The following is a 10,149-nucleotide window of genomic DNA, read 5'->3' as shown; positions in this document are numbered from 1 at the left end:
GTGACTCCCTGTTGCCCACGGTTTAAAAATCCATGATTCATTTCTAGAAGAATTCTCGATCAGCATGGGCGCGCTCTGGTCAGCTGGAGAGGCACTCAGGGTGTTGGACTCGCAGACACCAGCCCCGCCTCCACCCAACCACGCCCCCTGGCCATCCTCCGCTGTCACCAGGCGCCCCCTGCTGGCTCTCGGTGTGGCTCGGGCACAGGGGAGAGCACAGTTTTATTCCTGAATCTGCAAAGCTGTGTGAGGTGTGTGAGGTCAGGGTGGATCCCAGGCCAGGAGGCGGGGGGTCATTGCGGGCCCGCGCTCAGCGGCTCCACCCGCAGCCAAAGTCCGCCCTCGGCGCGCAGGATCAGCTCTGGCTTCCTGCGCGGCTCCTCCTCGTCCGGCAGGACGCGGAAGCGCAGCAGCGTGAGCGCCAGGACCACCTTCATCTCGGTCATGGCGAACGTCTGCCTGATGCAGTTCCTGCGGGCGGGAGTGGGGCTCTGACGGCGCCAGGAACCTGTCCCGGGACCTCCCGTCCCTGCCCGCAGGAGAGAGGAGGGCCAACCGTGCCTGGGACCCCACGTGGGCTTGCGTATTACCTGAGCCTGGCCCGGACTCCAGCCCCGAGCTCAGACCAGCAGGGGCAGGGGCTCAGAGCACACCGCGGACCGCATTCCCCAGACCATCACCCCTTACCTCCGAGGGAGGGGAGGGAAGGAGAGCCCTGAACTCTGACCACCTTCAGTTTTCGCCCCTCCCGCCCCCACAGTCATGCCTGGGATCTCAGTCCCAGACCCCGCCCCCATCATCCCATCCCTCCTCAGATGCCCGCTGCCCTCACCTGGGCCCCGCCGAGAAGGGAATAAAAGCCAGAGGTGCCCTCTCCTTGATGTTTTCTGGGTCAAAGCGAAAGGGATCATAGACCTGGGGGCAAGGCCAAAACAGGGCTGCTGAGTGGGGTCTCCCAGGACCGCCAGCCTTGGAGAGGCAGATGTGTGTGTATGATGGGGGAGGAGATGCCTGGTTTGCCAGGTCAGGAACTGCACCTTTCCTGGGTCCCCTTGCGGGAGTGGACAAGGATGGGGGTCAGGGCGGCAGCACCTCAGGGTCTGGCCACACGGATGGGTTGTGGTGGGTCCCAAAAATACTGATGAGGCAGATAACACCTGTGGGAGAGGAGGGGCCAGTCAGGAAGCGATCCCGCCTGCCTGCCGGGCCCCTCTTCCTGCCCAGGATGCTCCTCCGTCTGACATTGTGGGCACCTTTGGGGACGACTCGGCCATCTGGGGGCACAATGTCCTGGGTGGCAGCAGAGAGAGATGATTGTCACAGGGGGATGCAACCGCAGACTCTCCTTGATGCACATGGTCAGGAAGGGCAACTGGGCCAGGTCCTCCCTAAAGAAATCCCCCAACAATCATACAGAGAGCAAAAACAGAGACCCCTCAGCCCTCCTGCTGCCCCATGAGATCCTCTCTCCCTATAAAAAAAATAAATTCTAGATGGATCAAATATATCCAAAGTCATTAAGTTGTGTACATTAAATATGTACAGCTTTTTGTATGTCAGTCATACCTCAATAAAGTGGTTTACCTAAGAAAAGAAAGGAAGAAAAGAAAGGGAGGGAGGAAGGGAGGAAGGAAAGAAAGAAGGAAGGAAGATGGAAGGAAGGGAAGGAGGGAGGAAGGAAGGAAGGGAGGAAGGAAGGGAAGGGAGGGAGAAAGGGAGGAAGGGAAGAAAGGAAGGAAGAGAAGGGAGAAAGGGAAGGAGGGAGGAAGGAAGGAAGGAAGAAAAGGAAGGAAGGAAGGAAGGAGTGAAGGAAGGAAGGAAAGGAAGAAAGGAAGAGAGGGAGAGAGAAAGAAAAGCAATATCACAGAAGTGCCAGACAGAGAAAATTAGTCAGATATTTTTAAAAGCTTTTCTGAGCAAAACACAACACAAACCAAACCATAAAAAGGTTTTGAACTTGCATAAAAATAAAATAATATTTATGGCAAGAGAGCAAAATCAAAAGGCAAATGAATGATTAAGAAACAAAAGAAACAGATCCAATGTTTTACTCTTATTTATCACAGTATTAGAGATACCAGCTAATGCAATTAGACAAGGGAAAAGGAGAGTAATGCAACTTGAAATGTGAGGGTAAACATATCATTTTTGACAGAGAGTGATTTTGTGCTTAGAAAACACAAGAGAATGCACTGGAAAACTTTTAAACATTGAAGATCCAGTAACAGGGCTAAATTCTTTTTCTTTAAGCCCCTTCTTTTGTGTGGTGTTTTAAATTTTTAATACCTGATACAGTTAACTGGTTCAAAATCAAAAAACTGTAAATCACCACCCCTATGGCACAATATCACTCATATTCCGTCCTCACAGTTAGCCCACATTATTATTTTTTTATGTATCCTTCCAGAGTTATGTTTTTGCATCTTAAAAAAATTATAAAATAGCATATGATAGACTATAAACACTGTATCTTTTTGTGTGTGTGTGTGTGTGAGGAAGATCAGCCCTGAGCTGACATTCATGCCAATCCTCCTCTTTTTGCTGAGGAAGACCGGGTCTGAAACTAACATCTATTGCCAGTCCTCCTCCTTTTTTTCCCTTTTCTCCCCAAAGCCCCAGTAGACAGTTGTATGTCATAGCTGCACATCCCTTCCTAGTTGCTGTCGTGTGGACGCCGCCTCAGCATGGCAGGAGAAGCGGTGCCCTGAGTGCGCGCTGGGGATCCAAACCCGGGTCGCCAGTAGCTGAGCGCTTGCGCGCATTTCAAACGGCTAAGCCATGTAGGGCCGGCCTTCAGTATCTTTTTCTATTTAACAATGTATCAATCTCTTCTTGTATATCTCCCTGGATTTGTGTCACAAACAGCCCCAGACCTCCCTACCTCCTGGAACTATAAAATAATTTTCCCATGGTCTGTAGAGCTTTTAAGACACCTTTGTTTTTTATCTTCCAACTTTCATCTGCACGTTATCTTGTTATGAGACATGAGAAGCAAGTTGAATTAATAACTTTTTCCAAGTAGCTTCCTCAGTTGTTCCAAGAGCTTTTATTAAGTGGTCTTGATTGCTTTCCTATTGATACGAGTCTCCCTCTTTGTGCATTTACTATGTTGACTAGGCACAAAATTTATATCGTAAATTATTGAAGGCTTTTCTATGTAGAATTAACAACCAGTTAGAAAAGATAATAAAAGAAAAGATTATAATAATATAAAATATCTGGATTAAATTTAGCAAGAAATGTGAAATCTGTATGTTCCAAATGAACTCTATCAACTTCTCTTAATCCAAATAGAAGATATGATTCACCATAACAACAAAAAAGTGTCTAAGGGTTAACTGCAAAGCAAAAATAATATTGTGTGAAGATCTCTATGCAAAAATTTTAGACTCTATTAAAAGACTAAAGATTATTTGAATATCCAAGAAATGGATATCCATTTCCAAACTCTAGGAGATGAGTGTGTGTGTAACATTATGAAGTAATCCGCTTTCCACAAGTCAGTCAAGTATATTCAAGTCAACCAATAGAGAATATACTCAGTTAAAATGAAAATCCTACTTGACTTTCTTAGAAACTTGATAAACTTACTCTAAAATTTTTTCTGGAAAAATAAAAGGTCATGAAGAGCTAGGTCAATTTAAAATTGAAAGACTAAAAAGAGGAAGAACTCTACCAGATATTAAGACTCTATCAGAAAGATGCAAGATATAAAAAAAAATAGTTAATGGCATCTCTGCTAGGGACCAGGGAGAGAAACAGAGCCAACCTGGAAACAGAAGAGAGAGCTCAAGGAGGACAGAGCATGTGAATAAGTGAAAACTTAACATCTGGGTGAAGGAGGAAGCCCACAAAACCCTACACAAGTGGATATAGGTGGATAGAATGGGCTGTGGAAGAAAATTTGGACATGGTAATTTGACTTCATAAAAATTAGCACTCAAAAGATGTAATGAGTATAACATGAGTGAGTACAGTTAACAATACTGTATTATGTATTTAGAAATCTTACTAACAGAGTATATCTTAAAAGTTCTCATCCCACAAGAAAAAAAAAAGTTTATACAACTTTTATGTGTAGGTGATGAGATGTTGGAATCAAATTCTATTAGCTGTGTCAAGGATAAACGCCTAGTCTTATCTGGGCAATGTCTCATTTAGTGCAATAATAACTTGCCCCTTATCATTGTTTTTGTAATCCAACCAAAACTACTTTTCCAGAGAGCTGTCATATTTTGAGCAAAAGTAAAGATCTCAGAGATGTATGTTTAATGTACAGAGACCTTAAATCCCAAGAGAGAGAGAGGAATCATAAATGTGGGTATAAAGATAGATGCTCTTCTAAAAGGACACACAGGAAACTATTGATGGGAGTCACTCCTAGGGTGGGGACTAGGAGGAAGGTCATTTTTATTATAAACCCTTTTGTACTCTTTTTTTTACCAGAGTGCATAATTTTGTTTTGAAGTCTTTTGTTTTAAAAGCATAAAAGTGCTTTCTCCACCTCACAGGACTGCTGTGCTGAGCAAAGACTTGGAGTGGAGAACACTTCACTCCAAAATGCCCGTCAAGTCCAACGCCTCTCTCACCATCCCCCAGCCCCTGACCTGATCAGGCCTCCAGAATCTCCTCCTCCTGGGCCCCCCATTGCCTACAGGTTGTCCTCTCAGTAGGTCCCCCACACAAAGTTAACTAGAAAGATTCCTCTGGTGCCCAGATCTGACCTGTCTTCCTGTTCAAATACTTTCCGGTGGCTCTCTATTGCCTTTGGCTTAAAATTGGAGCCATTGACCGATTGCAGTCAAAGTCTTCCCAGCAACCAGACTCTGCTGCCCATCTCCCCACCTCTATCGTCTCACCATGAGTTAGGTGCTCCCTCGCTCCCCCACTCCCCTTCACTCCTCCATCCCTCAGTCTCTCCCTCTCTTCCTCCCTCTCCTTTCCACTCCTTTCTCTCTCTCCCCTCTCCTCCTCCCTCCCTTCTCTCTCTCTCTCCACTCTCTCTTTCTCTCTCTTTGCATCCTCTTACCTCCTCTCCCTTCCTTCCCTCTCCCTTCTCCCTCTCTCTCTCCATCTGCACCTCCCCTCCCCTTCAATTTCTTTTTGCCCAGGAGGCTATCTTCTCTTTGATATAACTCCAGTGCTCACACAGCTACACCCCCAGTATCTACTGGTCAGCATTCAAGGTCTCAGCTGAGACGCTCTCTCCACCCTCAGCCTGGCCTATCTTGCACTCTAGACCCAGCCCTGCCCAATGGACTGGGAAATTGTCCTGACCGAACTATTGCCCCACCAGGCTGGGAGACTCCTGGAAGCCAAAGGCCAGAGCTCCTGGAGTCCTTCCAGCCCTTAAAGTCTCCAGGACACAGGGTGGGGCTAAGGGAAGAACTGGGAGATAGCTGGGAGTTGGAGATGGGAGAGGCAGTGTGGCGGGAGTGTTCTGCCGAATGCGGACTGGATGGGTGAAGATGCAGGTGTTCCTGGACCAAAGCTAGACCAAACTTTAAGCTTTAGGTGTCCTCTGTCATGAATCCTGGACTGCACAATGTATTAGGAATTAGGAGGCAGGAGACCAGCAGCTGGTCATTCCAGGCAGTGAGGATGTTTGAAAAAACCTGATTTCCAGAGGCCAGTAAGGTATGCAGAGGGAGAAGGTCACTCCACTGAATATGTGCCCTAAGGGGCACCATCACTTGCCCTCACACATTGTCACTTCAATTCTCTCCAGCAGCCCAGATCTTTCTGTCCCAAAGAGGCTGTGGCCTTTCCCCTGCTCTCCAGGCTGGGTACCAGACCTACTGCCTGTGGGGCTCTGTTGTTCCTATTCCCACTAAGAAAAATGACAGAGATCGGCTCGACAAGAGTCTTCCCACACTTCCCAGCTGGGGAAGCCAGAGCCAATGAGAGGGGTTAGGGAGCAGACCACGTGGAAACTGCCGCACTCACCCTCTCAATCTCCTTGCAGGCTCACGGACCTCAAGGAGCTCTTTGCACCTCCGGCCGGCAGCGCTCCTGGGCCTCCGGGTGCTTCTCGCAAGGCTGTTACAGGACCGAGGAGAGGCCGCTGGCTGTGGTGTCATGCCCCTGAGAAGCAGGCAGACAGGCTTAGGTCTCTGGGCTGCTTCAAGCAACCGTGGGTGGGACCCAGCGCCCTCACATTACAGGCCCTCAGGGAGGACAGGGAGGGATGGGAGAGGGTGAAGGAGTGAGTCCCAGGAGCTCACCCACCAAGTCCCTGGGATAGAGAGAGACCCCTGCTCCATCTCTGGGTAATCTCACCCCCAAACATAAGGTGTCAGCCTCAGCTCGGATGTCCTCATCAACAGTTCCTTCCCATCTTCATCCTGGAGAGAAAGCCAAGATCCCCCAAATCACACCAGTTCCGAGGGCTCCTGAGACAAACTCGGAGATACGCAAGTAAACCACTCAGAAACCCAAGCCCACCCCTGCACTCCTGGACCTCCTTTGGCTCCCCTTATCAGTAGAAGTATTTACCCACAGGCTTACCTCAGCATCCCACTTGCCCCTCCTGTCTTTGTCCCTGGTGGGAGGAATCAATGATCCATGAATATCTTCTTCTTCTTCTACATGACAATGACTTTCTGAGAGAGAAGAGATTTATTGGCTTAGCAACCTGTGACTACAGGATGATTGACTGGTGCCTTGTCTTGGAGGATTAGGGATTGAGTATCACTCCAGACCCATTTAGTACTCACATTATCTAGGATGGTAAATTCAGAGATTCCTTACCTCCCCTGGAGATAGAAAACCTACAGAAACCTACACACTTTGTGTCTTCTCACTAAGATTTGTTTTTATACTCCAGCTTCTCTCTCCTCTCTTTCTCTCTCCTCCACCGTAAGAAAGAAGGGAGCAGCTTCAAAGTCAACTGTCCTATACAAGTTCCAAGATTCACCAATGTGGAGGTACACCACCTCACTGTGAGTGCAAGCATGGCTGCAAGTACAGGTAAAAGCATCATGTCACCCTCAGAGGAATTTGGGAGTGTAGAACCAGAGCTACAGTTCTACTCTGTGCTACTGTTACTGCTAGAAAGTAATAAATAGGCTGGTCTGACCCAGCGTTCTAGAGATAGATAAGATAAATAGATAGATAGATAGATAGATAGATAGATATAGATAGATAATAGACAGATAAAATAGATAGATAGATACATATATACATACACACATACATACACATATATATACACATATAGTCCTAACATATGTATATGACTAACTTCTTAAGTAGAATAAAATTACACGCACCCTTCCTACAGGTTCAGTTTTAGACTTAGTGCTTGTGATCCCCCTGGAGGCTGCATTCCAGTCCTCTCTAAAACATATGCCTGAACATCCTCTCCCTTCCTCAAGCACCCTCCCTTGGCTCCCCAGGACCCTCCCAGATCGAAAGGTCCAGTTCTCTTGATCTGGCTTGTTTAGAAATCAAGATCAGATTCCTACCTCTTGCAACTCAGATCCCAGGAGAAGCCCACCTTGGTCAGCGAGGAGCACATCAATGAAGTCCAATGTCTTGACACTGCAGCCTTGGCCTTGAGGAAGTCATCAAGACCCTGATCAGGAAAGGGTGCAGCGCCGCTTCCCTGGATGATGGCATCATGAAGTAGTACCAGGCGGCAGAGCCCTGCGAGGCGTCGTCCATCAGGGGTGAGGTGTGGTGCAGGAGAGTCCACGTGCAGGAAGATCTGCTGGTACCGTTTTGTCACAAAGGGCACTGGAGCTCCGAAGATAGCAGCGATATACTCACTAGACTTCACTGCAGGATGAGGAGTATAAAGGAGGCGACAATTTGGCTCACCTGAAGCCCAAGAACCGACGTCCCACTGGAAGCCAGGAGCTACACTCCGGCATGAGGAAACTGAGTATCCAGGGAACAGATGGCCCCCACAGATACATGGTGGTGAGGATGATCCAGGTACAACTCTCTGCTGAACCTCTTCTCTAACCTGTCTCCAGTGGGCTGCCTCCATGCCCCAGGTACCCAGGGCACAGCTTGAACATCCACGCCTCTCTCCTCTCTCTCTCCTACACAGTGTCTGCCCCCTTCTCCTTCCCACAACTGTCCCACGCAGCTCACACCTTGCCATCCTCTCCCAACTGATCAATGGACCCAGCCCTCCCACAGTGAACCTGTTGCATCCAGTGTCCAACATCCACCTGTGCCTACATGACAGTCGGTCACTACTAGAAGTCAGATGTCCAACAGAGCTTTGACCATGACCCTCATCTGGCTCAAACACCTTCCACTGCTCCCTAGAAACTCTCAAGGATAAAGTTCATATCCCTTTGCCTGGCTTTTGCCAATGTCCTTCAGCTGCTACCCCCTCCAACCTCATTTCCCAGGCATCTCCTCATTTGTTTTGCTCTGCTCATGTCTTAGCCTCCCTGGCCTTTAGCAAACATTTATACCTGCCTGAAAGGATTGTCCCTACTCTTTCCCCTTCCCCGTCCTTCACTGTCCATCTCTGATTCTTTCTCCTTCCAGGCCCTTCTTGAGTTCACTGTCAGTTCTCCCCCCATCTTCACCATTGGGTCTATGGCCCATGTTCCCAGGCCCTGAGCAAGTGGCTCACTCCTGGCAATTGCTGTTGAAACTGAAGACACATTTCTGCAGACTGTCCAGGGTCATATGAGGCTTGATGTATTTCAAAACATGTCCAGATGGGCGCTGCCCTCCAAGGCCAGGCGCCCACTTCTGGCCTGGACAGAGAAGAGGGAAGAGCTGGGGCTGGGACCTGCCTCCCTTGAGACCTTCCCCAGCCCCCAACCCACAGGATAGGGTCTCCCAGATCCAGCCTCTTGGCTCCCAGCACCCGTCCCTGGGATAATCCCAGGCTTGAGCGGGAGTGGAAGCTGGTGCTACTAGGACAGCGAGAGAGACCATGTGGCTGGGAGTCCAGGGACCTGGGCGCTCAAATCCTGGCTCTGCCTCCTACACTCCATGTACCCTTGTTCAGCTCAATGCCCTCCTCTGGGCTCTGCTTGTTAAGTCCACAGTGGCAGTTAAGATGACCTACTTTGGCGTCAGACAAACCAGACAGGAGTCCCAGCTCCACTTATTAGTTCACTTGCCAGCTGTGTGGACTCAGGCAAGCTCCCTAACCTCTCTGTGCCCTCCAGTTTCCCATCATCTGTAATGGAGAAAAATCATCCTCTACCTTATAGGATTGTGAAAAATAACTTAGACAACCATGTCATAGAATTGGCAGAGCTTCTGGCATATAGAAAGTGCTCAATAAGCATTAACTTTCATCATCTTTATTGTGACTTATAAATATTTGGAGTAAATATCTCCTATGTTGGTCGTGGACAGTCCTCCATGGGCCCTGAGCACCCCTTCACATTCTGCTGGGTATACTGCAAAAACTGCAAGGCCCTGATCAATTTCTTTACCTGGGACATTTCTCAGAGTTGTGTTTGCAACAAACAATGTTGAGGGATGAGGTAATGCCTCCCCCTGGACAAATATAAGGCTTGCTTCTAATTGCTATAAAAGTCATGCAGTCCCTAAACCTGGTGCTCCTCCCCTGCAATACAACACACCGCATGAGCAGGCATCCGTGAAAGCCCACCTGTCATCATCCTCATGAGATTTAGTGACTTTGGAGAAAGAATGCAAACCAACAAGAGGCATGAGCCACTTGTTTTGCCATGAGGCCTTCGCTATCCTCTGTCTCTGGCTTAGGAGTCTCGTGTCTTCCGGCAGAATCCACACAACAGAAGCAGGCTGAGCTTACTTGTCCGAGCTTGCAGAAGTATGGAAAAACACCAGGCACTTCACAAATCATTTTCCAGTAATGCTTTACTTCCCTACATCCACATCCTCTGCAATGTGACTGAAACCTTCCATGCAGGAGGTGGAGCCTACTTCACCACCCTTTCATTCTGGCTGGCCTTTTGGCTTGGCTTTGGCCAGTAACTGGTAAAAATGATGAGGTGATCATCCTAAGCCTAGACCTCCAGAGGCAGTGTGGCTTCCTCCCAGTCTCTTGGAACCCTGCCTCTGCCCTGTGAACAAGCCTAGAAATGCCTTCTGGAGGAGAGAAGCTCATGAGAGGATTGTCCCCCTTTGAGGTCGCCTTGTAGTCAGCCAGCCACGTCCCAAACGTGAAGGACTGAGCCAGAT

General features: G+C 48.5%; 1 pseudogene; it reads right to left on the bottom strand.

Moving 5' to 3' along the window:
* Positions 1 to 236: 236 nt before the first annotated feature.
* On the bottom strand, positions 237 to 8,024 carry LOC147914661 (cytochrome P450 4F2-like; annotated as a pseudogene).
* Positions 8,025 to 10,149: the final 2,125 nt, after the last annotated feature.

Source organism: Ceratotherium simum, chromosome 18, assembly GCF_057802395.1.
Source record: "Ceratotherium simum simum isolate JZ-2026a chromosome 18, ASM5780239v1, whole genome shotgun sequence".
Lineage (NCBI taxonomy): Eukaryota > Metazoa > Chordata > Mammalia > Perissodactyla > Rhinocerotidae > Ceratotherium > Ceratotherium simum.
Note: the sequence above shows the minus strand (reverse complement) of the source record. Positions and strands in the feature narration are given on the sequence as shown.